The 25,432-nt window shown below is 39.6% G+C and overlaps 1 protein-coding gene across 1 annotated transcript in view; it reads left to right on the forward strand.

The window, feature by feature from the left end:
- The window catches only part of LOC148186152 (NADPH-dependent diflavin oxidoreductase 1-like), a 110,034-nt gene that overhangs the window by 13,287 nt on the left and 71,315 nt on the right, over positions 1-25,432 (forward strand). The gene's annotated exons all lie outside the window — the stretch shown is intronic.

Consider the following 25,432-nt stretch of genomic DNA (forward strand, 5'->3'; position numbering starts at 1 on the left):
GTTCCCAGCAACTTTTTTAATTAAGCCAACTGGAAATTTAAATAAAAAATGAATAAATAAAAATGGTTCCTTGAGGTTTTACAAAGTAAAAGTTCCTCCCATGCTGACACTTTTTTTTGCACTTTTTTAAGTAATTCATTTTAGTGGCGATCATTTAAAAAAACGCAGATACAGATAATCAAAATGCAAAATATCGGCCCCGATAATCGGCCAATAATCTGTCGACCTCTAGTTAGCACTGTCACTCTGAGCATGTTTGCATTTAGGCTGGCCTCTCAGAGCCACTGGGAGCTGTGGAGTTGCTTTATTACACACAGGAGACTGACTGTTATGATTATCTGTGACCACTTCATGACGATCTAAAAGAGACAGATTTTAATGTATAACCTCCGGAGGGAGAGTGCAGAAATGTGCAGGTGTTACTGTATCATCCAGTCATGTCTCTGCAGGCAAACCTGTTCAGCTTTTGTTCCGCTGTGTCCGCCGCGTCGCTCCCCGACCCTTAGTTACCCATCTGTCTCTTTCTCCTTCTTCCTTTAGTTTCCACTACAGTTTTCCTCACTGCCGACCCCTCCTTACCTCTCTTGACCTTGTGTGGACTATCTTTTTCCCCTCTCTTCTCCTCCCTCTCCGCTCTCCTCCGCTCTGCTCTGACTAATCTATGCCATCATCCTCTCTTCATCTATCAGGGTGCTCTCATTGTTTTGACGTCTAGTTAATTCTCGGCTCATGATTTATCAAATTCTTATTACCGCTTGCTGAAAGCCTCATTCATTGTCCTGATGTATGGTAATGATAGTCCCGGTGTGGCTGCCTGAATCGCAACAAACCCACTCATTTATTTTCCTCCTCTCCTCCCTCCTTCCCTTCACGGCTGCCTTTCTTTTGCAAACTGTTATCTTTTTACTTTGTCCTTGCAGTTGTCTTGGCTCATCTCCCAATCTTTGCACATACGCACACAAATACATAAAACTGTCTTCCTGGAAAACGCCATTACTGCAGCCTATAATAAAATTGACAAAGTCTTTGAAACAGTCATGTTTGCTACATGGCACGCTGTCAGAAAATTTAGGTAAATTAGAGCGCCTTTGGTGCATTTGTTGACAAGCAGTTATTATTTTGAAAAAGACATACAACGGGCTTCTTGTACAAAGCTTTTGTCAGTGCATACTTTATTGGCGGTCAATGTACTGGAAGTCCTCCTACGGACATGTCTGAAAGTATGTAAAAATACTTTGAGTCATATTTTGTTTAACACCGTTTAGCCACGTAAAATGTTAAAAAAAAAATCTGGACAAGAAGCAGATCCACTTTTTCTCATTCATTGAGAAATTCTGTATCGTCCACCTCTGCTGCTTGTGGCTGGTTTCACTTTCCACTGGCTTGCGCAGGGTTGAGCGTCGGCATAAAGATAGCTAGCTTAAGCGTGAGAGGAAACATTGTAGTGATTCAGCTGTACATGTTTGAGCCTCAGTCAGACAACAGGAGTCTGTTGGGCACCAAAACTGGCAAGGAAAAGCAAGCCCCTACCTGGGAGCTGCCATGTATGAGGGATACTGGGAGGTGATAGTCCACGATTTCAAAGAGGAAATGTTGATTTAAAACTTCCAGATGATCCACTCGACTTTTGAAGAGTTATGTGATGCTATAACAGCTCTTGTAGCTCCTGCTGCATCATGAGGGAGCCAGTTGCTACTGACAAGCACATAGCCATAGCATCATGTGACCTAGAAAAGACAAAAAAAAAGTCGGTTTTGCGAAATATGGCTTTTTTAAATCGCCTGAAATACTACCTCATGCAAGCGTAAAAACTTTTTTGCAATAAATGGGAGTTTTTTTTAAATTTACATTTTTCCAATAGGTGTATTTTGTGTCCTATTTTTGAATTTTCCAAGTTTGAGGGTTAATGGAAAACCGTTTTCAGATTTTAGTGAAGTGCACAGACATCGCTCCTCTCAGTAGACAAATATGAAAACACTGCTCTCGTGACAAACTTGGCACAGAAGTGAGAACAGAGGCCAAGGTCAGACATTTCATGGGATATAAACAGAAGACAAAATTTTTTTTGCACAGAGAGGATCTTTGAAGTTTTTTTTTTTTACTGGCATCTTGTTGTGGCAAAAAATGTAAGCTGCTTCCTTATAAGGACACATCTCCAAACTGATCCGAGATCTTTCCTCTAACATGAAGACAAGTTTTGTTTATTGACTTTTAATTTCTGCTGCTGCATAACTTCTGATAACAAGACATAAATACAACAATGTTATGTTATACTGTCAGTCATTCATTAAATTTTAATAGTTACAACTGGTTCACCAGAGAAGTTGTTTTTGATATATTCTCATGTATATATAAAATAAAAAACAAACTATGTTCTTAAATCTGTTTACGAACTGTCTTGAGTTTATATGTTGCTTTTAATTGCTAAATGGGAAAGGGTTTAAGTGAAGTGTGCTGTGTTTGCTGAGCCTTAGTGTTGTTATAGTAATACATATAACCTGATTTTTTAGATATTCTACAGAAATTGGATGTTACTCCCAGCAGCTGCCTTCTTCACGCTGCCAACAGTGAGCCCGCTCCGCTTCTCTCTTAGCCAACGACAGTGGCACAGTGCCTGGTACATCTCTTCACACATTTTTTAGGCTGTCGTTTAGGTATACCTTACAGTATAATGCAACTCCGCAGAGTACTGCCTCAGAATTTACTACAGGCTCAGTGAACACCTCTGTGATCTCATCTTGACAAAAAATGCACATTATAAACTCGCAAAGGTGATATTAGTTACAGGATATTGGATTACATTTTATTGTACAGGTGCTGCCTTAATACCAAACCCCACTTTTTTCAGTATAAATACAACATAAATTCAGTACTTTCATTTATGTTATTAGTTAGGTTTTTTAAATTTAATATTTAGATTTTTTTCTTTGTGGCTGTTTATTTAATATTTATACTGTTACCCCAGTAGCACTGGGTAAGACTCAGTACATTAATTTGCTACCTTACAGTATTTTCAGGTTGTTGTTATGGATTAGGGCTGGGCGATATGAGCTTAAAATGACATTGCGATCTTGATACACTATATATATCTTGATACACTATATATATGTGTGTATATATGTGTACATATGTGTGTATATATATATATATATATATATATATATATATATATATATCAGTAGTTTAAAATCTCCTCAAAAGCACTTCATTACTGCTAGAACTGGGAGATCATTACATTTTTTTTTCAGATTCCCTCTTTGATGCCTCAGTATTCTAGAAATGACTATTGGTACTTTGAAAAAAAAAACACAATTCCACTTTTGATCAGTAATCATAGTAATGTAGATATAAAGACTAATTTGGTGAAGGCAAGTATTAAAACAAGTTGAACTGTCTGATGAGTAAAGTACATCACTTTACCGTAATGCAACCTTTAAAATCAGGGGGAAAAAAAGTCACTATTTATTCCATATCCCGATATAACAATATTCAATATCTAAGATGATATATAGTGACATCTCGATACAATATAATACCTTTATATTGCCGAGCCCTATTGCGGATCCATTGTGAAGTCGGTCAAACCAAACCTGTGAACATCTGCTCACACAGAATTCATGGCACCACTTTCTGATAAGTAACTCTTTATTAAGGGTTTATAGTCTGTAATCTCTTGCTTTATTAATGGTTAATAAATCACTTAGTGCTTTGTAGATCAGTTCAGGCTGTTCCCATGAACTGTTTGTACATATATGATATATATCATTGATGAAAATCAATTAAATGTTTTTATTGTGGCAGGCAACCACAATTAATTAAATATATATTAATGCCGACCTCCTTACGCAAACTTTGTCGCTCTATAATAATGTCACCTGACTTTCTTCTTTACTTCCATCATAATAGCTCCAGCCACTAGAGGGATTTGTCACTTGAATGTAAACATAATATAATATTGGGGCACGAGCTGTCGTTCCTCTTGGGAGAGCAGTCTCGGAAAAAATCCTTCTCCAGCAGTGAAACTGCTGCGGAAATTCTTAATAAAACTCTTCGAGCACAAGAGGCATGAGACAGGAACTGATGTCGGATGATTTAGTCCAGATTTAAGGTGTGTCTGCCGTCACACTCACAAATCCCCAAAAACTTCATTTATTAAAGTTTTCACTGTGTGAACAATGTGCTGATGTAGTGCCAAGAACGCCAGCTATTCCCACTGTCTCAGCATTTCTCCTCACTATTATTTCACCACTCCATCCCCTCCCTCCTTCATTCTTCCTCTCTCTTTCTCCCCTCTTCCTCAGTGGAGATGAAGGACAGGCACTGGGGTAGAGGAGGTCAAGCATTAGCACAACTATCTAATCACTCCCTCTCCTTTTCTTCCTCCTCCTCCCCTCCTCTGACAAGTCATCTGTCAACAGGCTGCCGGCTCTGGCCTCTCCATTAGGGCCGTGGCACCTGAGTATTTCTCAGTCCACACACACATATACACACACTTTTCCATGCATCTCCCTGCCCAGACACCCCACCCCTCGTGGGGAGGGGGGGAGATCAATGCCGCCAGCTCCATGCATCATTTGTCACACCGCTGCCCTCTCTTTAATGAGCTTGTCTGGCTTCAGCTCCTCCTTCTGTTTCCTCCTCACCTCTCATCCCTCGTTCAGCTGACTATTCCCATCTTTTCACTCCACTCTCTGGCATGCACGACCACTTTTTTCAACCACCTGTCCCGCTGTCAGGTCATTTCTTCTCTGTTTAGGAAATGATGTAGGTAGTGAGCTTTATAGTGGGAGGAGATTTCAACAATCACTCTGTGGGAAGTGGTGGAGGAAATATAAAGATAGTTTTACTAAAAGTACCAGTACCACCAGTGATGGAAAGTAACTAAGTACATTTACTCATGTAGTGTGTCAAACTCTGGAATGCACTTACTGTAGGGATACTATGCTTGCTTTCTTTGGGAACTAACTTTGCAAAATGACAGGGGGCCCGTCGCAGCAGTCCCATACATGTACACAGGGGCGTTTCTGCCCTCTGTCAGGGGTGTGGGGGATCCTCCACTGGCACTTTAAAAAAATAAAGAAATAAATAAGCTCTGTTTTCTACTTTTTTTATGCAATCTGGCATGTTTTGTAAACTAAAAGTACAAAAACAACTCCCATTGTGAATCACTTTCTTTTTATTGTGAAGAAAATGTATGGGGGGTTCATCCAGCACCCTGCACCCTGCGGCCATAAATTGAGTATCGCTGTTGCAGAGATTAGATCATCAACATCTGTATCAACTTTTAAAAAACAGCTGAAAATGTATTTTTATAGGATAGCATTTTTACAATTTCCCAGGGTTATATGTGTCTGTATTTGCACATGGTAATGTTATGAGTAGTGAAGCATGTGTACAAAGTCCGGATATAAACTGTGATACTCAAACGATAATGATATTTCAGGGAGTGCAGATACCGATTTTAAGTACTAAATAAAATAAATAAAAAATATTTCTGTCAAAATTTTGGAAATTTTTGGAATATAACAAACTCCAACACAAACTTTGTTAAAATGCCTTTAGAAAATGTTTCATTAAAACTGAAACTTTCAACATCAAATACAGCAAGACCTCTGCAACGTTTTTAAAATAAAGTTCAGCGAAACATTACAAAAAAAAAAAATGAATGAATAAGAATAGCTCCCTGAGGTGTTTTATGGCGTAAAAGTTCCTCCCATGCTGACACTTTCTTTGCATAGATTGCCGACTGCCTTCCCTGGTGTTGGTTGAGTGTAATACGCACAGAATTTCAACATAACACAGGTTGAATAATAAATATGCAAACGTTCATTTGTGGGGTGAAGTGTTCTTTTAACTAGCAGCTGCTTACTTTTAATATCAATGTTATTGTTTTTGCTTTTGCATCATTTTTCTTGCTTTTGTGTCCTTACAAAGCACGATGGAGTGCTATATAATTAAATTACACTGGTACTATTATAATGTACTGTATTTTCCTCTAAAACATAGTGAAGTAGAAGTATACAATGGTCTGAGAAGATGATTCTATAGCTGAGCACAAGTACCTTAAATTTATACTTGAGTAAATGTACTTGGATGCACTACACTTGGATAGTCTGGTCGGTGTATTAGTGACGGCAGTAAAACTTGCTTAGGTGATGATGGCGGATGTGTAGTTGCCATGGAGCTTGAGCAGCTAATCTGTTTAAAGAAGAGCAGATGAATGAGCTGAGTGCGAGAGAAACAAAAGAGGGAGGGAGGACGCTCTATTAGAAGACGTATGTGCTGCCACTTGTGGTTGTGCTGCCAGGAGTCACCTTACTTGTCCCACAAGAGGTGATGCATGAGCCCCGGGATCCCAGACACAACACCTCATCTGTGCGCACGCCTCTGACAATGAGCACAACTTATTGTGTGTGCAATTGCTGCTGGTGCTTAGCATACATTTGTCGATCAGGATGATTTATTCTGAGACGCCCGTCCTCATTTTTGAAACGAACTTAGGACAGAAAACTGTGTGCATGGTCATTTCCACACAAAGCTCTGCATTTATCAATGTGGACGTGAGAGAAGGCTAAGATCAAATCTCACATCAGGTCCCAGCTCATGTACGCAGGTTTGAGCCAGCATGGACTTACGGTGCAGCAGGAAATCTGACTGATTTGGAGTGTTACTATTCAATGGTATTCTGACTGACATCTACGTATTTGCAGCCACATATGAATCACTTAGATATGTATAGTAAATGTGAGAAAATATAATATTTTGTAACGGCCTGCATCGGTGCGCTCTCTATCCCAGCTCTGTTGGACTGGGTTCAGGCTGAACACTGCTACCCGGCTCTAATTTATCTGAAACTTTTATTTTTAACATTATTTTTTAAAGCTTTTTTTTATGCCTTTATTATAAAGGACAGAGGCCGCTTGAAAGGGGGAGAGAGAGGATGGCATGCAGCAAAGGGCCGAGGTTAAAACCGCTGAATAATTTTATCATTTATCACCGAAAAGGTAGAAACTCTGCAAAAGTGTAATTATTTAAATACTTGCAGCCTAGGCGATCACATTTTTTTCTGTTGTCTAGCCGAGACACAGTAGGAGCCCTTGTATCTCCTCTGCCAGCTGTTATGAAAACAGCCCCGATACACACGACCACGCTCTCCACATTCTGGGTTAATTATAAGCTTTCATATGAATACTATAACAATTTTAGTATTATATAATATATGGGTAATATTATTAATGTGTGAATGCTCATGGTGGATGCACATCATGGATGTATAAAGGAAATATTCCAACCTCAGATGGAGTTCGATTGTTCACTGTAATGCTGTTGACCGCAGCTGTGACTTCTTTCCATATTGCATTTTTCTGACTTCCTTTGAAGAAACTTTTCAGGCTGATAAACAGAACCAGTCGGTTAAAATAGACCTGGGACATCAACGTTTCCATTTCTTGCTCAGAGAAGTTCTTTTCTTTTTTCTTTTCTTGGCCATATTACGCTTCTCTATGTCGTAAACTCTCAGGGCAAGGCCTCTGAAGCTTAGAAAATTGGTTTGATTTTTTTTTCAAAAAACAATTAAACAAGACCCCAAAATTAGCAAAATATTAATAAGAAAAGTTACAAAATATTACCTGAAAACAAGCGATAAAAAAGTCAAAAACAAACAAACTACCTAAAAGCGTGCTGAAAATAAAAAAATGTAATGTTTTTATTTTATATTTTATTATATATTTTTTCTGTAACATAATTTTAAATATAAAACGTTTATAATTACAAATACAACTCTCCCCTATTTAAAAAAATAAAAAATTTAAACTCATTTATTTTTTGTCACCCTTACACAATTTTTTTTTTGCAATTTTGGGGAAATTTCTTGCCAAGTTGGTAATTGCCTTTTTTCCTCCATGTTTTTGGCTTCAAAGAGTCAAAGAGCTTGCAAAAGGCACCTGAACGTAGCACAAGAAATCTGATGTAGATCCAGGTTATAAAGGGTTAACCTAGAGTATATTGGCGGCGGGATATGTAAGTGACGATTGCTTTTAGCTGCCACATTTAACAACATCCGGTCATTCCTATGCTGTGATTGGTGAGATAAGAACGTTTCATAATTCATGATTTCTGCACTCGGATGTGCGCTGGTTTGTATGCTATATTGATAAATATGGGCCCCTGTGTTTTTTAGGATAGACATTAGTGCAGCAGTGGTGGAGGGTTACCCAACAAGGTATTTACTCTTGAAGAAAAGTTGAGTAAAGGTACTTTGTTTTGCAGAAGCAAAGTGTCAGGTGACTCTGACAGCATTGCAAGATAGCAGATCTGCAATATGAGATTCTCATTGTTCACCAAAAAGTGCAGCACTCCATGGAAAGTTGTGCTACTGGCCAGTGAAACTAACTGGAGAATTTGTCCGTGCTGACTGCTTTTTAAAACTGTGCTGGGTACACACAGCTTGTTGTATTTATGCTTTGGTGTCAGTCCAGCCCAGAATGAGTTCCAAACTGCGATTTATGAGACATATGAGGGAATCAAAGGCTGGAAATCACAGCCGTAATGGATGATGTCCTGTGGATACAGATACATAAAGAGCGGCAGAGCAGGATGCCAAATTCCCTCCCTGCAGAGGAGGGAGGCTTCAGGGGAACATTTATCCAAAGACGCTAATTAAACTGCTCTTTAAAAACAAAAGCACTTTTGGTGATATAACTTGTTTTCCCAGAGCCTTTTTTGATATTTATTAGTGTGTTTATCTTCGCTAAAACCACATAAAAATTGTGCATAAAGTGAAGTCACATTGAGATATATTGAGCACAGTCTGATAACATTTTCCAGCTACCAAATCCATCAACAGTTGTCAGTTTCTTGGAAACAAAGAGTGAGGGCTTCTCTTCAGACTCATATTTTGCACCAATAACATCAACACATCTGGAGGTCCATGGTGTTCACTGGAAGAGGAGGAGATGGAAAACTGTAATCTGAAAAATAGACAAAAACAATGAAGTAAAAAGTATAAAGTAGCATAAAATTTACATACTCAAGTAAAGTATCTCAAATTCGTACTTATTTACCTGAGTAAGGGGCTGATCATACTGCGACGCATCTCCAGAGAACTTCGCCAGCCAAACCATTGTTTCCCTATGGTACAGCGCCTCTGTCAGGCACTCCTCTCTTGCTGCAGCGTAATGCGTTTTTCTGGTGGTTTTTGGGCATACATAAAAGGTCAAATATTTTCTGCTTTTCTGCTCAGGGCATGGAGTCTCACCACTGGTCAAAGTCACTTTTGGCCAGGTGCAAGTAGCCCCAGCTGGTTCTTTAGATGTGCTTCCAAGGCACACGTGGCACAATGCGTCTCGGTCAAGCCCCCAAGAAGTGCGCAGGCATTGATGCAAAATTTACATAGTGGCCAAAAGTGGAATTACATCGTTCAGGTCGGTCACGTGATGACACTTTTGCCCGTTGACTCACATTGGGAGAGATGTCTGTAAATCAGTAAAAAAAAAATTGTGGGTTAAAACTCACGTGAAATGTCTTCTGTTACTATCTAGATGTAAACCATCCGCTTTGATAACATTTGGAAAGTCTAAAGGAGCTGCAAGATTACATTTTTTAGACTGCCATTCAAGCTAGCAAGGCGCTAATCCAAGAAGTTGGTCACACTTGGCTGTATTCGGCTGCCGTTAATCTCTACTACGCATGCTCTATGGGCCAGTAGATCCGGGTATTTTACACATTTCTAAACCCAGAAAAAGAGCTTTTTCTGCGCCAGTGAGCAGCTCTCATAGGAATGAACGAGACACCCCCTGCATGGGTGTATCCAGACTTCCCTGTAATACATCCATGGTCTCGGTGCGATCGCCCCGTAAATGTATCCATCACAGGCAGCCTCCATTGACCACCAACAATGCAGCTACAAAAGCTGTTGTTTTCAGTAAGAGATATTATGCTAGTGTCTGATAGCACAAAATGAACGTTAAACGCAAAACAATTTGTCATATACAGTAAAAGTTAGAGCAGCAGTGTGTGCAGAATATCAGGTAGGCAGGAGATTGGACTCGTGGCCCAAAATGTCTCTCTTTGAGACACATAACTTTTCCAGATGCAAATAATGACTGTCAGAGCAGTAATGGAGAGATCTGTTACTGAAATGAAGCAACAGTGCCAAACAATAAACACGAGACATACTGAACCTCTAACTGTTGAAACAGTAAACATCTTGTAGGGATTTAGGCTTTTGGATGCTCTGGTTAATATTCATTTATCAAAGGAGACATGCACCAAGTAAGCTTTACACTCCTATAACCACTGGGCAAATATCACTAAGTACATTTACTCAAATACAGTTTTGATGTACTTGTATAACTACATCTATTTTTAAAGACTTTATGCTTCTACTCCACTACAATTCACAGGGAAACTTTGTACTTTTACACCTTTCTACAGTTATCTGACAGCTGTTGTTACTTTTCAGATTTTTGCACGTAAAATGTCCGCTCAGTTTAAAAATATGATGCATTCTCATAATGAAACTTACAGAACAGCATATTAAGTAGTTAAAATGAACTCTACCTTGACAGCTTTAAAATGTATCAATAACAGTATTACTAATTTATGTAGAATATGTATAATACTGAGTGGAGTACTGTTGATTAGGGCTGGATAATATAGTTTTCAAAAATGATATCATGATAATTTTAGGTTATATCGCAATATACGATATGTATCTTGATATTTTGAAAGTTCTGATCTCCTGTAGATCACTAAAATACAAATTAAATACAATTTCAATAAAGTTAAATAAAGTCTTGTTGTTAAAACAGCTAAATAAAGTCCTGTGAAAATAAAGTTAAATATAGTTGTGTTATAGATAAATAATTTACTTTATTTTGAAGTATTTTTATTTTAAAGTGTTGGTGTTTTTGCCGTAAACTTGAAGCTTCTGGTCAAAAATTATTTATTATTATTCATTTCCTGTGAGCTGGAAGCAAACTAACAGCTCTCCAGTTTATATATTAATAGTGTTTGGCAGATGCACTGCTGCTCCATGGTCTCGAAATGTGACCAAATAGTAGCGTCTGGAGCACGCAGATACAAATAAAAAACACTTCTCCTGCTCAAACTATATCACTCTCCAAGTCTGGATGGGGCTTGGGAGTGTGTGTGTGGTGAATCATTTTTTAAGAGTTTTAAAAGTAAAAGTTTTTTTTTGTATTTATGTGTGTCTGTGAGAGGGAGAGAGGCAGAGAACCAAAATGCCAAAAGGAGTCTCATGCCTGCAGCTTGAAAAAATAATGTTATAATTTATACTCATTGTTTGCGGTATAGTCATTTTGTACATCTCACAAGAAATAAGCCACGATACATTGAGTATATTTGTTATATTGCCCACCCCTACTTTTGATACTTTAAGTAAATATCGATGCTGATACTTCTGTATATTTTCTCTAGTAAGATTTTGAATTTGGCACTTTATTTGTAATGGAGTATTTTTTCACGGTACTACTTTTACTTAAGAGATCTCAATACTTATTCCCCAGCTGTCTGTGACATTGTTGGACTCATGATGGAGAGGGTTTTTTTTTTAAAGCATCAAAGTTTATGCAGCAAAACCAGATATAATCTTTTTTTTACTTCTCACTTGTATCTCTTTATCATAAACTCTTGCCTTCATTTCCCACAATGCAACTCTACCATCTGCAGTTGGGTCAGAGATTTAAGTTGCTAGTAGCTGCTCAAAGTGCAGGCCGGCTGTGCAGACAGTTTTAGGGAGTGACTTTGGTTTTATGCTTCCCATGGTTCCTCTTGCCTAATGCAACAACATCCTTTGGTGATGTACTGCTGCGTCTCTCTCTTCATAAATCACCAGCAAAACCTTTTCTTTTGCCAAACTGAGCGCTCTTTTGTTGCCAGTTTGGGTCACACCGCATTGGAGGTGATTCAGGACTGTCGGTACTTGGCAATGCGAGGACAAGCTGTCATCCTTCACTGGTTCTTACTGGAAGAGTGATTTTTAAAGTGGATCCTGGTGCAGGGATTTTTGTCATTGCTGCGTTCGTTGTTCTCGTAATTTTTTGTTAGAGATAACCTCGAAAAAAGGTCTGATGGTCTCTGCGAGTTCAGTTTCTGCTTTTTGCACAGTCATAGCTGGAGCTGGACTGCTTGTTTACACCATTACAGGCTTTGACTAAATGAAACGTGTTGTAAATCCAAATTTAGAGGAGATTTTATGACTCCATTAATGACTATTGTAAAAGAGGTTGTTTGTAGTGACAATCTGCCAAAGAACCATCACTCATTAATAGTTCCCTTCGGTTTTAGTAACTCTTACCTTGTGGTTTTGCAGCCTGCAACCTTACTGTTTTGGATTATTTTCACTACACTCATAAGCTACGTCCACATTGCAGACCTTTATGCTCAGTTTTGATTATTTCCTCAGATCCCGTCTTTCTGCAGAGACTCTTCACATTCATGTTTGGAGTAACCAATGTAATATCACTCACATGCAACCAGTAAAGTCACTCACATTTGGGAAACAGGCATTTGGAGGGGGTGGGCATTGGGTCTCATTCACACACACACACACACACACACACATATATTATCTTCAGTAGTTTGAAAGATGAGTGCAATGCATTTTCATTGTCAAACTGCGGCAGTGTTTTGTGGAATATACTGTAAAACTTCACCTGACTTTCCATCGGCCTTAGGGTTGAATAGATAATCACTGAATTTTCATTTTTGGGTGAACTATCCCTTTAAGTGGTAACACTTTGGCTTTTAAAGCATTATCAGCATATTTTAGGGTTGATAAAGAAAATATCTTGCTTCATACACATCTCCGTGCTGCTCCTGCCTGCTCTCCACTGGCTTCCTTCCCTCCTCCTCCCTTGGAGTCCTCCAACTGGCCCATTCCTCAGTGTTATTATTGGATTTCAAAAAGCCGGGAGGGGGCATATATCACATTTCCCTTCGTCACCCCCCCCCCCTCGTTCACACTCATTCTTTCATTCATCTTTCTCCTTTTTAATAACTCCCTCTCTGCTCTTTGGCCATTAATAAAGATGAACTCTCTCGACTGTCGCTCCCTGCCTCCTGCCTCTCACTCCTCTCCTTTCCCTTTTGCTCTTTATTGACCCTCTTCCTAAAATCTCACCCCTCCCTCATCTCACTTACCTTCGTCCTTGCATTTTCCCTGATGTCCTTTATCCCCTCCCCCTCCGCCATCCCTCACTTTTTCCTCCCAGTCCACCTTCTTGTCTTCCCTCCTTTCCCCTCACCTCTCTTTTCTCCTTCAATTTCTCTCCTTGTGACACAACAGTCCATCATGTGGCGGGCTGTGGACAGCGGCCTCCTCCCCGACGCTCTCATTCATCAGGACTTTGAGAAGCAGAAATCACTCTCTCCTCTCCTCCGCTGGCCGCTGCCACTTATTGCGCTATCCATCACACCTGGCGGATGATCAATACGAGCCCGTCCCCTCTGCCCCTCCCTCACCCCACTGCTCCTTTCTCTCACCACATCTCCCCTCTCTCCTCCTCCTCCTCCTCCTCCTCCTCCTCCTCCACCTCCATCACCTCCTTTGCACTGTATTTCTTTCACGTCTGAGTCTGTCCAGCGCAGGTTTATGTGAGAAAACTCAGCTTGTCAGCCCTTCTTAGGCAGAACAGCTGCACCTGAAAATCAAACAGAATATTACACTCAGTATGTTTACATGATGATAGAAAAAGTCAAATTATTGTGTTAGCCCAACTAAAACTGGACTATTTAAAGTACATGTAAACATCTTAGTCTGACTTAAATTGGATTAAACTGAATTATCTGAAATCAGACAAACACACCCGGATAATTAGATCAGAAGTCGAATTATTCTGTCATGTAAACACCTCAGTCGGACTTTAACTGAACTCTGCGTTTTGCACGCGTTCCTCATCTTCGCTCTGGAATCCCTCAGTGTTTACGGATAGGGACTGTTTGTTACTTATGAGGTGGGAAGTGGTGCTGCAAAATGCGCTCAGTGCAATTAAGCACTGAGGAGGGGCTTGTGTTTTTTTATTTTGGCTTAGGTGAGGGACATACAACTTAAAAAGGTATAATTTTATTTCAAATACAAAAGTCACACCCTGACCACCCCCCTCCTCTGATAAATAAAGTACAGTCCCTCAACACGGGCACGGAAGCTAAGTGATGTCCTTCTGTGGACGGAGCCGCAGCAAAAGATTCTTTAGCCACCTAAAAAAATTAATATCAATTCAGTGTACACTATATTTGAATATTTCATTCTCTTTACCTTCTACAACAGCTGATGCACTACCACTGCATAGAAATAGGCATTTTCTTTTCCTCCATTTTTGGCAAAAAAAGTTTCTCCTTTGATTTCTAGTCATTGAATGGTATCATGTTGTATCACTCAAAATGAGCCCATATCGTAATGATGCCACGCACATCTGCACCAAATCATATGGCAACACATCCATCCAAAAGTTATCAAGACATTTCACTTTGAAGCCAAAATCTTAACGTAAGGATGTCGCTAAAGGAAAAGTCAGGGCATAGCAAAGCCAGTAGAGCGTGGTCTGTGGACCATGAATGTCTGCATTTAACTTCATGGCAATCCATCTGGTGGTTGTTAAGATAATTTCGATCTTGACCAAAATGGTAGGCGACTGATTGACACCGCCATGCTGCTAATGTCGCCAAGTCACCTTTCTGTAAATATGAGCCGCTAACATGAAGCCAGAGGAGCTTTCACGCAGGAGCTCTTCTCTCAGGGACTACCTTGTTAGGCAGCCGGTCTGAATTGATGGTGTTATTCTAGTGATCCCTCTTCAGGTAGGACCCAGTTAATGGGGGCAGGCAATAAGAGGTGGATAACAGTGGCTATAATTCTGCTGAGAGCAGCTTTGCTTTGTAAAACTGATTTGTTCAGGACAGAGGAGTCGTTAAGCACCGCGGCAGAGCCTCCCAGATCCTAATGCCTTTCTAATCTCCTTTTGGTATCGCTAATTCTTTTCCTCCTATACCGCCATTAAACTTTTTCACAGGTTCTTGTCAATGAATTAAATTACTCTGGATGTATTGAGCAAACTAACCGTAAATTGGCCTTTGCTGCCCTCGCTGGTGTAGGTGTAACGCTGAGAACACAGCAGCGTGTGCTGCAGGTGTGCAGCTAATGTAAACGGTACAGAAATACACAGACTCCTGCATATTTGTGTCTCTCATGTATTATCATTGTATATAATTGCAGAGTTAAGCATTAGTTTCTCTGAAAAATAAATACCTGGTGATCTTTGAAAAGAAAAGGTCGTTTTAACCCTTTGGAACCTGGATTGACATTAGCTGTCTTGCACTGAGTTCAGATGCCTTTAATAAGCTTTTAACCCTTTGAAACCTGGGAACCTGGAAACCTTTGATTTCTTTTAAAAAACATGGGAAAAAACAAAAGGAGCAGGTTAGCAAGAAATGTTCTTAAAATTGCAAGAAATTTGTAGATATAGAAAATTATTTTTTTTTAAAGCTTTTTTTAAAAACTTGGCTAATTTTCAGTTAATTTGGCAGATTTTTCTTTGAGTATTTTTTTTGTGTCATTTCTTTTTAGGTTGCTTGTTGCTATCCCACTTTGCACAGGTTTTAAAGGGTTAATTCTACTTTTGCATGTGTGCAAAAACGAAACAAAAGGACTTATGTCATCTCCAACTTCCTGCACAGAAAACAGAGTTGCAACCTGAAAAAAAGAGCTAAAAGTTTATTTCATTGTACAGCAAAAGGAATATTTTTTTGCATCTAGATGGTTAGAAAAGTGTTTGAGGCTCTTTAAGATACCTCCAAAACTCACTGAGAACTCTCTGACTTAAATGTAGTGTTTACACATGAGAGCTAACCTCCCCCTAGTGACACACATTCATCAGCATCGCCTCTGCCGAGTCTCTGCAGACTGACACGACCCCCGAGTCACGGCGACGTGAGAACGAGGGACTCGGATCCCGACAGAAAAGCAGGCAGGCGAAGCTGCCAGCAGCTCAATTATCTGTCATTAGCAGGCAGTGCAGCACAGGCGCATGGGTAATTTGACAAGCTAAACTGGTGCTCTTTCATACTGGACTGCTTCATTGGACCTGAGTAAATATATTCTCAGGCTAATGCATATAAATAGAAGCGCTGTGTTTGAACAGCTGAGAGAAAGTGAAGCACCAAGAGTTGGAGGCAGACAGAAATAAGGATATAAGTCAGCTTAAATACTGTTGTTTCAGTATTGTTAAACAGGCCTGTGATACTATCTCAGTACACATACCGGGGTGAGCAGGGGTTAATCTCCTCTGAACCCCTTTTTTTCTTCCAAAACTGCTTGTTCACACTGATTGGGGGCTTTTAAAGTGAACTAATCCAGAGGTCACAGTCAGCTGTCTTATCTCTCTCTGGTTGTCTCTTAATGATTTATTCATGATTTATCTGCGTGTTGGACAACAGGCAGGTGCTGACATCAGTTCTTCTCTCATCTCTGATCTGTCAGATGAGGTAGACATCCCAGAATGTGGCATGTGGTTTTAAATAAGAGATATTTTTCCCAGTAATTTTCCCACACATATTCTGCTCTAAACTTGCTTAAATGTGCCTCTTTGATTTAAAAGGTCGGTTGAGATGAAGTTTCTCAGGCAAGACTCTGACTAATTGATTCATTGATAAGTTTATTCATGTACAGTATTTGTCAAGAATGATTAGTTCTGCTATAAATTAGATATTATTCATCGCACAATTAAACAGGATAATATTTGAGTCCCTTACCACTGGCTACGGTACATATGTTATAGAAAAAAGTCCCGGCTTTAAGACAATATTGCAATATTTTAAGGCTGTATTGCGATACATGATATATATCACATTATTTTTAAATGTCCTTTAAACTTAAAATTGAACGAACTGCAGTTACAATAAAGTAAAAAAGAAGCGGCTACTGTCATAATAATGTTGAATACACTCTTCTTATAGTAACATTTAATAAAATACAGTAAAAGGAAGTTAAATAAAGTACTTTTGTAATTAAATTAAAAAAACATATTGTTATAATGAAATAAATAATAAACCCATGGTGCTTTGTTTTGAAGGACCTGGCTCCTCTCAGGCCAAAGGTTTCATTGTTATGGACTTAAAGCTTCCAGTTAAAAGTTGGATGTTAGCGTTAGCAGCACTTTGAGCGGGCAACAAACTAACAGCTCTCCAGTTCATATATTATTAATATTTGCAAGTCGCACTGGTGCTCCTTGGTGGCAAAATATGACAAAATAGTCACAATTGGAGCTCCCAGATCCAAACACAAAGCCTCACCTGCTCACACTACCGCTACTACCACTCTTTACGGTAGACTGTTACCGCAGCACCGGTTATACTTGATGTTCGCAATATAGTCGTTTTAAATGTTGCCTGTGGAACAAGCCCAAATATCCATCCCTGAAAGTCTTGTTTTTACACCTGATTTTAAACTGGTTTATGATTGGACACTTTTTTCAGCTACACATTAAAACTGCTCCATAGCTTCACTCTAGGTAGAATATTGGTTATTTTTTTAGCCGTAAACATTATTTGTGCCTTTAAGATTCCACAAGATCAGTAAATATCAATATTTTGACTAAGAATAATAAGACAGTGTGATCCAGATATCCCACATTGTGAATGGTCCGTATTGTTCTTTTTTGGAAAATAGAAAGTGAATGTAATGACCTTTTGTAGTTGTTTTAAAAGAAAGGAAAGAAAAGACAGGATGGATAGAGAGCCATAAACAGAAAGAGAGAGGGAGCGATGCATTCGATGTGTCAGTGTGTGCCATCCTCGCCGCCCTGCTGTCTGTCACCTGTCACCTGTCCGACACCGGGGGATCAGGTGGAGCGAGAGACATCAGGGGGAATAAAGAAATAAGAGTGACAGAGAAACAGGAAGTGACACAGAGGGTGAGAGATGTTTCTCTGCCTCTCGTCACCTGCACATCCTGTGTGAGGAAAAGCTCTTGTTTGAGTGCTAGCAGGTTGGACACTGAAGTAATGAACACTGTCACTCTGCTGAATGAGGTCTAACTATGTGCTGCTGTTAGCATCCGGCTGCTGCTGACACTGACGTCATTCGGGCCTGGGGTTCACCAACACTTTTCAGATATTTTCTTCAAAATGTATAAATTTGTAACTAGTAGTTTCACCAATAATAAATGAATCATTTTTTGATGCTGTGTATATAAGTAGTAGGCATTAATAGGTTGTGGAAACTCCATTTGGCTGGTGTTTGCTATCCTTAACTCTTTGTAACATGAAGCGACATCACTTTGCTTCTGCTGCTTTCAGATGACATTTAGATTTTTTAGATTTAGATTTGTTTTTTCATGAAAAAAAAAAACCCAGCAACGAGCACCTCAGTAAAAACTGTTCCACAAATTTCAGGAGGTTAGTGGATTTAGAATAAAAAAATAAAAAAATAAAAAGCTATGTAGAAATGTCAAGGGAGCAAAGAAAAAAAGCTAATTTTTGAAGCACTTTTCTGTTTATATATTTTTTTCTAACAAATTATCAGCTGATTTTATTTGGATTTTTTATACTTTTTACCAGTTTCATGCTAATTTTTGGGTTATTTCTCATTATCTATTTCTGTCTTTTTGAAAATAATCAAACCAGGTCTCAAAGGGTTAATCAGGAAGTCCGCTTTTATTCTGGAGTTGTAATTAGTAATACATTTTTGAATAAATATATTGATTTTTGTATGTGATTTAGTTTACTAAGGGGGCCTAACTAAAGAAATACGTTTCTAATTTTAGGTTTTGAGTTATACGGTTTTATTTACAATCACTGATGTAATGTAACTTTAGTATTGTCCTAGCAAACTTCCTTTTTAATGAATTGTTTGTGTGTGTGTGTGTGTGTGTGTGTGTGTGTGTGTGTGTGTGTGTGTGTGTGTGTAACTTGTCATAAGTTCTTTTTTTGGTCCTCAGCAGCAGTTTGAGGAGTTTAAGTAATTCTTCTCTTTTTTTTCAAAAGAATTTTCAGCTGCAATCGAAAATAAAAACATGTAATGAATGCTGAAATTTGAAAATGTTTGCTTGTAATGTGATAGACAGTAATAACTTAATTAACATTTTTATGCCCCCATGCAGATGATTGTCTGTCCATCCGTCCTATTCTCAAATGCAGTAGCTCAGAAACACTGATTTGGCACAAACGTTCTGTGGAATCAGTGGTGAACCTATTAGCAGTTGGTTGTCAAAAGTCACCGTGACCTTGTGTCCGTCTCATTCTTGTGAGCGCCGTATGTCAAGAACACCCTCAGGGAATTTCTTTTAATTTGGCACAAACATTCACTTTAAGACAAGGATGAACTGATAAGAATTTGGTGATCAAAGGTCAAGGTCACTTTGACCTTGTGAGGCAATTTCTCATGAAAGCCTTCAGGACCTTTCCTCAAATTTGACACAAATGTGGAAGGTCAAGGTCTTTGTAACCTCACAAAACATGTTTTTCTTTTGCAATAATTCAAGAATGTAGGTGCTTATAATGACAACATTATACAAATGTCTAACAGGATAAAATGATGAAGGGATGACATTTTATACCCAAAATGCCAGTGGATTTTTTCCTTTAAATTGGCGGAAAATCATCTGACGAGTTGTAGAAATTCTGCAGGCCTGTTAATAAGTTACTTCTGCATACTGCTCAATCCATCATGTGATACATGTGACATAAATGTTCTCTAAGGGTTTTGCACTGTGCTCGTCAAATGACATTGTCAGTCCTCCCCCAGTGGCTCCCGATGCTGTGTGACATACAGAATCTGGTATAGTGATGCAGTTCTCAGACTTGTTGATGTTCATACAGTCTTAACTCAGCCCGGGGACATTCCTCTAGTTGTCCTGGCAGGAATGAACACTTATCTATACGCCTGGGAAAAACCTAGATTTCTTTCTTTCTCAGTATTCACCAACATTGGGGGTTTTCCACAATTCCACATTTCCACATGGGGGTTTTTCACATTTTTTCCCCACATGGCACCGTGTGGCATCGATCGTTTTTTTTTTTTTTTGCCTTGATTCTTCCCCTTTAATGCCTCTTCTTGTGAGACAGAGTGCAGAGAGAAAGAAAAAGAAAGATGGGAATGTCAGCGAGGAAGCACACGACAGCTGAGGGTCATTAATCACTGTCATGGCGGAGGATGAAAGACATGAGAGATGGAGCGGCAGCAGACATGGCAGGAATCTCTCTCCAGAGATGAGATGAATCAACCTATTCAGCGGGCCTTCGCTGTGTTGTTGATGCGAGGACTGTGACATCACATCCTCCTCGAGCTCGGTCAGGCTGGAGCGTCCCAGTCAGAAGGGAGGGGAGGTGAATGCATCACATTCTGACCGACATATGGATCGTGCATTGAATTACCGCCAGTCTCTCAGCTCTCAGAGGGCCCCCTGAATATCTCATGGAGACAACTGAGTTATGGATCAGGAAGATGTTCAGACTCCAGTGGGAAAGTCAGTTTATCCAACCCAGTGTTGACATGTTGAGATATAAAAATCACAGACAGCAACTTAATACCCTGTTTTAGCTTTACATATTCAAATAATGCATCTTCATGTCTGTCGTCTCATTTCTGGACACTCTTTCTCTGCCCTGGCCATATTCAGGTCTGTTTAATAGGGAAAATAAGTGCGAGAATATTACTTTTCTTAACATTTTGTGGATTTCTTTTATGTTTTTATGAAAAGCTGAAAGTAAGTAGTGCTCTCACCACTAGTCAGTACTGCACACTTATACTGTCTTACACTGTGCACCCCAGTAAAATTTCAGGAAGGTATGAAGGTATAAAATATAAAGTAAATGGCATTAATCTCCATCCAGCTTTTTCTTCTTATTAAGACTGACCAAATCACCCCACAGCAAACCCTCATGTTACACCAGTATGGTTTTGAATCACATGATTTGTCTAGCCATCTACGTAGACGGAGAACTAACGATATCCAGTTGATGCTAAAAAAGGAGCCGCCATCAGGGAATAAGAACATATACATTTCTTCCTTTTGGTTTTGGATTTTTTTTCCCCAAAGTTGAACTCAGGACAAGTGATTTACAGAACAGATATATATGCTGTAGCGTGCAATTTAATTTCAGCTGGATTCTTTATCATGAAGAGAAAAAAAAATGCGAGGGAGGAAAGGGAATTATGGCAACTCCTTCCACTTGCCCACATTTCATACCAGGACTCTGGCCTGCTGCGCTGCGGTCACCTCCCCAATATGAACCAGATACTTGAAATCATGATACTTTATTATTCTGACCGTCCCGCAAATCTATAACATCCCCTCGCCGCAAAAAAAGTGGAACGTGTGGCTTGCATGTTCTGAATATATATTTGTCTTGCCTCGGGCTGAGATGTTGGGGTGGAAACAAAAAAAAAGAAGTTTTCCAGTCGGAGTATGATGAATGTGTTCTGGCCAGAGGAGAGTGGGTGGTCTGTATCTGTCAGCGCTGCTATTACAGCAGACAGCAGAGTTACAGGCCAATAAGCCACACTATCATCACCGTCATCAGCAGCAGATCCCCTTACAACAGCTCTCAGCTGTCCGCATCACAGCCCTGACAGCCCAAACATGCACTTACCCAGGGAGCACTTGGATGTCTCGCATAAAAAAACATGTGGCTGTTTCACTCCATGTTGTCTTAAAGGGCCAGCTCACAAATATTTTTTTTTAAATTACTGCATGTGGTGGTATTCAAATAATATACTTAAAGCCACAATTAGATGAGAACGGCCCCACTAAAAACGAAAAAAAGTCAGTGTTCATATGATAACATTGTGAAAACAATCCTGCAGAAAACGCTGTAGTATACATGCCAGGCCAGTAGTTGGCAGTGTAACTTTATAATGACGCATCATAGAAGAAACCATGTGCATAAAGGCGTTCTTCTACAGTACGGCGAGTATAAACAAAAAAGAAGGCGGTGGGGAACTCACGCATGAGAACCGACGGCGTTGATAAACTCAGCAGAGTGATCAACACAAACACAGCTCTGCAGTCCGCCATTGTTGTTATTGTTGTCCTCCTTGTTTGTGCATGGCTGTTCGTCTGAAACGTAATGCACCAAGTGCAGCCGTTATGTCACCGTTCTAACAGGATCCGTGTAGTGCCAGTCTACATGGCGACAGAAGGGGTGGGGTTTCCAAAAAATGACACTCTAGAACCCGGTTTCAAAAGTGTTTTCAATTCCCCAAAACGCTGTTGTGCGAACGAAAGGCCAAACCACAACAAAAGGTTAACGTTTCATGTAAAAACTGTCGCCGTGTAAACAGTCCCTAAGAAAAGTAGCAATATCATAATGTAGATGTAGTGTTTACAAGTAAAAATCATGCTTTTAAAGTTTTACTTAAGAACAAAACCATTTAAATATACCTTAAATGCTGAAAAGTACTAACTATTCATAACAACCTGTTTAAGAATTATACATATTATATTACTTCATTATAATTATTAATGCAGTAATGTTTTCATCACTTTAATGTTGCAGCTAGTAAAGTTTGGACGCATTTTAAATAATTCATATACTGCTGTGTAGCTAAACAGATGATAAAATATCATATTCTATTTTTTGTCAATAGTTGGGTTTACATTAAACCTTGAATTACACAAATTCAAGTTATGAATATAAAATATACGCAAAGGGCATTTAGAGAAAAAGCCCGTTCTGTTATTAATTACACTTGCATGAGGTGGCAAAACTCACAGAGAGCAACTTAATGCTCTGTTTGAACGCCACATAGTGAAATAATGCATCTCTGGCACAGCTTTGTGTACCTCTGATTTCTGTCCCTGCCTAAAATGATGTGTTTCAGCAGTATTCAGCCATTTAATGCCAAGACATGACATTTTATGATCATCCAGAATTCACAGAACCTAAATTACATTGTGTTATTATTGTTTTAATGTCTATAAACAAAGAGGAGAAAAGCCACAATTACTGTTTTACGCAAAGCGGGTTTCCATTAACCTGCTAACTGCGCAAAATGAAATTGTGATTATAAAACACGCCTAATATAATAGCATCAATTTAGAAAAAAACTCCCATTTATTACTGGAGGCGTTTCAAAAAAGCCATATTTCGCAAAACTGCAATTGAAACATTTTTTTGGCTTTTCTAAGTCACATGACACAGTTTGCTTGTCAGTAGAAACTGGCTCCGTCATGATGCAGCAGGAGCTACAAGAGGTTTTATAGCATCACATAACTCTTTAAAAGTTGAGTGGATCATCCTGAAGTTTTGAATCCACAATTCATCTGTGAAATTGTGGACTAACAGTTCCCAGAAATCCCTCGTTGCCACTCCCACGTATAAGGGGCTTGTCTTTCCATTATTGCTCACAATAACATGCCTTCGTGGCCCTAGATTGGAAATAATGACGGATAGTGCGGTGGCTTAAATAGAAATAAACCTGCTGATGTTCTGAACATCCATCGCCTTGCTTCTTGGAATGTTAACGTGACAGAAGAAGTCGCATAACATCACTCAATGGAAACGCAGTCACCTCACAATTGTGTTTTATCGACATTTCAAAAATATTGCTTACATTTTGCGCAAATCTGCAAAGGAAGCCTGCCTACAGCTGTTTATTTCTTATGGTCTGTGGAAACAAACTAATAGCTGCTGGCTTCACATTCGGGAATTCTGAAAAAAAAAAAAAAAAGTATTGTAGAGCTGGTATGCCATCCATCTTTATACAGGCCTGCAGTCTATCGCACTAAGTAAGAAAAGGTCACACTTTTTTGTATTTTGGTAGAATCAGCTGAGAGAAATAAACGTAATAATACTCATGTTGCTTCACAGCATCTCACTCGCTGTTACTTTCAATGTTTACTTGTGATTTCTTGGAGCTGTGACGCTCATTTGCCGGAATTTTTTCTGAGAGATTTACTGGAGCAACGCAAGCCCAAATGCCATAATTACTGAGCTAAACAGGAGAGCGGCTATCAAAACAGTGTGAAGTCAGTTAGCGGCGCTGATTCATGACTGTGAAAGTCACTGTGAGACACACACACACACACACACACACACACACACACACACACACACAGTTGAATAGAGGGCGAATGCAGTTTGTTATCAGTGAGATTGGGGGGACGAGAATAATGAGGTCACCTATGAGCCACTGCGTTACATTAATGAGGTTGCTGTCTGCCACTGCAGCCAGCTACAAGGACACACACACTAGATCACCTAGCATTATCTGTCCTCTTGTCACTTGGGCCTGGCATCCATTCAGAGCCCCGTAGAGGGTGCGGCGGAGCGTGGATCAGACTGTACGGACTCTGCCTCGGTATCCAGCTCATGGTAGACCCCTCTGACAACACAGCATTGATTTATGACTCCTGCGAACAGACACAGCCAGCAGACATCACCGCGCCGCTCACGTGATTGATTATCCTGTCCGTCTTGTCTGTGGCATTTTTGAAATGTAATCTCTCTGCGCAGCATGAAAGGTGTGAGACCCCAGAGAAAACACCCCCCTCCACTTCTCCACCGCCACCACCAGCCCACGTCTGCCTCTCTGCACAGGCTGTATTGTATTAGCATACCTTTGCTCAGGCATGCTAGGAAATTGAATTCCACCCTCTTCCTGTAAGACTCTCTGCGGGATTAAACCGTCACCGTGTGATTTACTGTAACCTTGCTATAAACAGCGTCATCCCTCCTGATTCATGCGCCCCAGCGAGCGTTTCGTGTTGCCACATTGTCACGTCGTCAAACGTTTAATTTTGCTTACTCTGCTTATGACTACAGCGCTGAGTACAATGGAGGATGTTTGTCGACAACAAGAGTCGCTGTAAGTCTTCAGGATTTAAGTCAAAGCCGCACTGTCTAGTTTAAAGGGCAATTAACCATTCTCTAAGCCCCTCCCCCCAAATGGTGACGGATGATCCAGGCATAGTTCAGCAGCTGTAATTAGTCAGGAAAGGTCTGTCGAGCTTTGGATTTGCCAACATGTACTTAAGAGTGATGCACACCAGGCTCCCGTGAAGTTCAAGGGACTTTGAAGCCAATTTGACATAGTGGCTAAACCGTGTACCCACAACTTCCAGGTCCATCGCATGATGCCATTCGGCAAAAGACTTGTTGCCACAGAGTGTTGAAGGCATGACTTATTTTTGTAGGCCAACTAGAAAGTTAGCATCGCACTGGTTCTCTTGTTAAAAAGCCTTATGGGATTTTTTAAAAGGATTTTTAGATTATTGCCAAAAATCAGCTCTGTGACAAACACAAGTTTATGATACTTACACATTTTGTTCAGCATGATAATCTTCACAGATAAACACCACTGCTTCAATCTTTAGTAGTTTATTGTATTTTATAACTTTATCATATGTGAAATCTGAATCCGAAGAGTAAAATAAACCATATTTCACTCAAAATGTAGTGAACAAGTATAAAGT

This window comes from Plectropomus leopardus, chromosome 20, assembly GCF_026936395.1.
Source record: "Plectropomus leopardus strain MGB_pleo_1.0 chromosome 20, ASM2693639v1, whole genome shotgun sequence".
Taxonomy (NCBI): Eukaryota; Metazoa; Chordata; class Actinopteri; order Perciformes; family Serranidae; genus Plectropomus; species Plectropomus leopardus.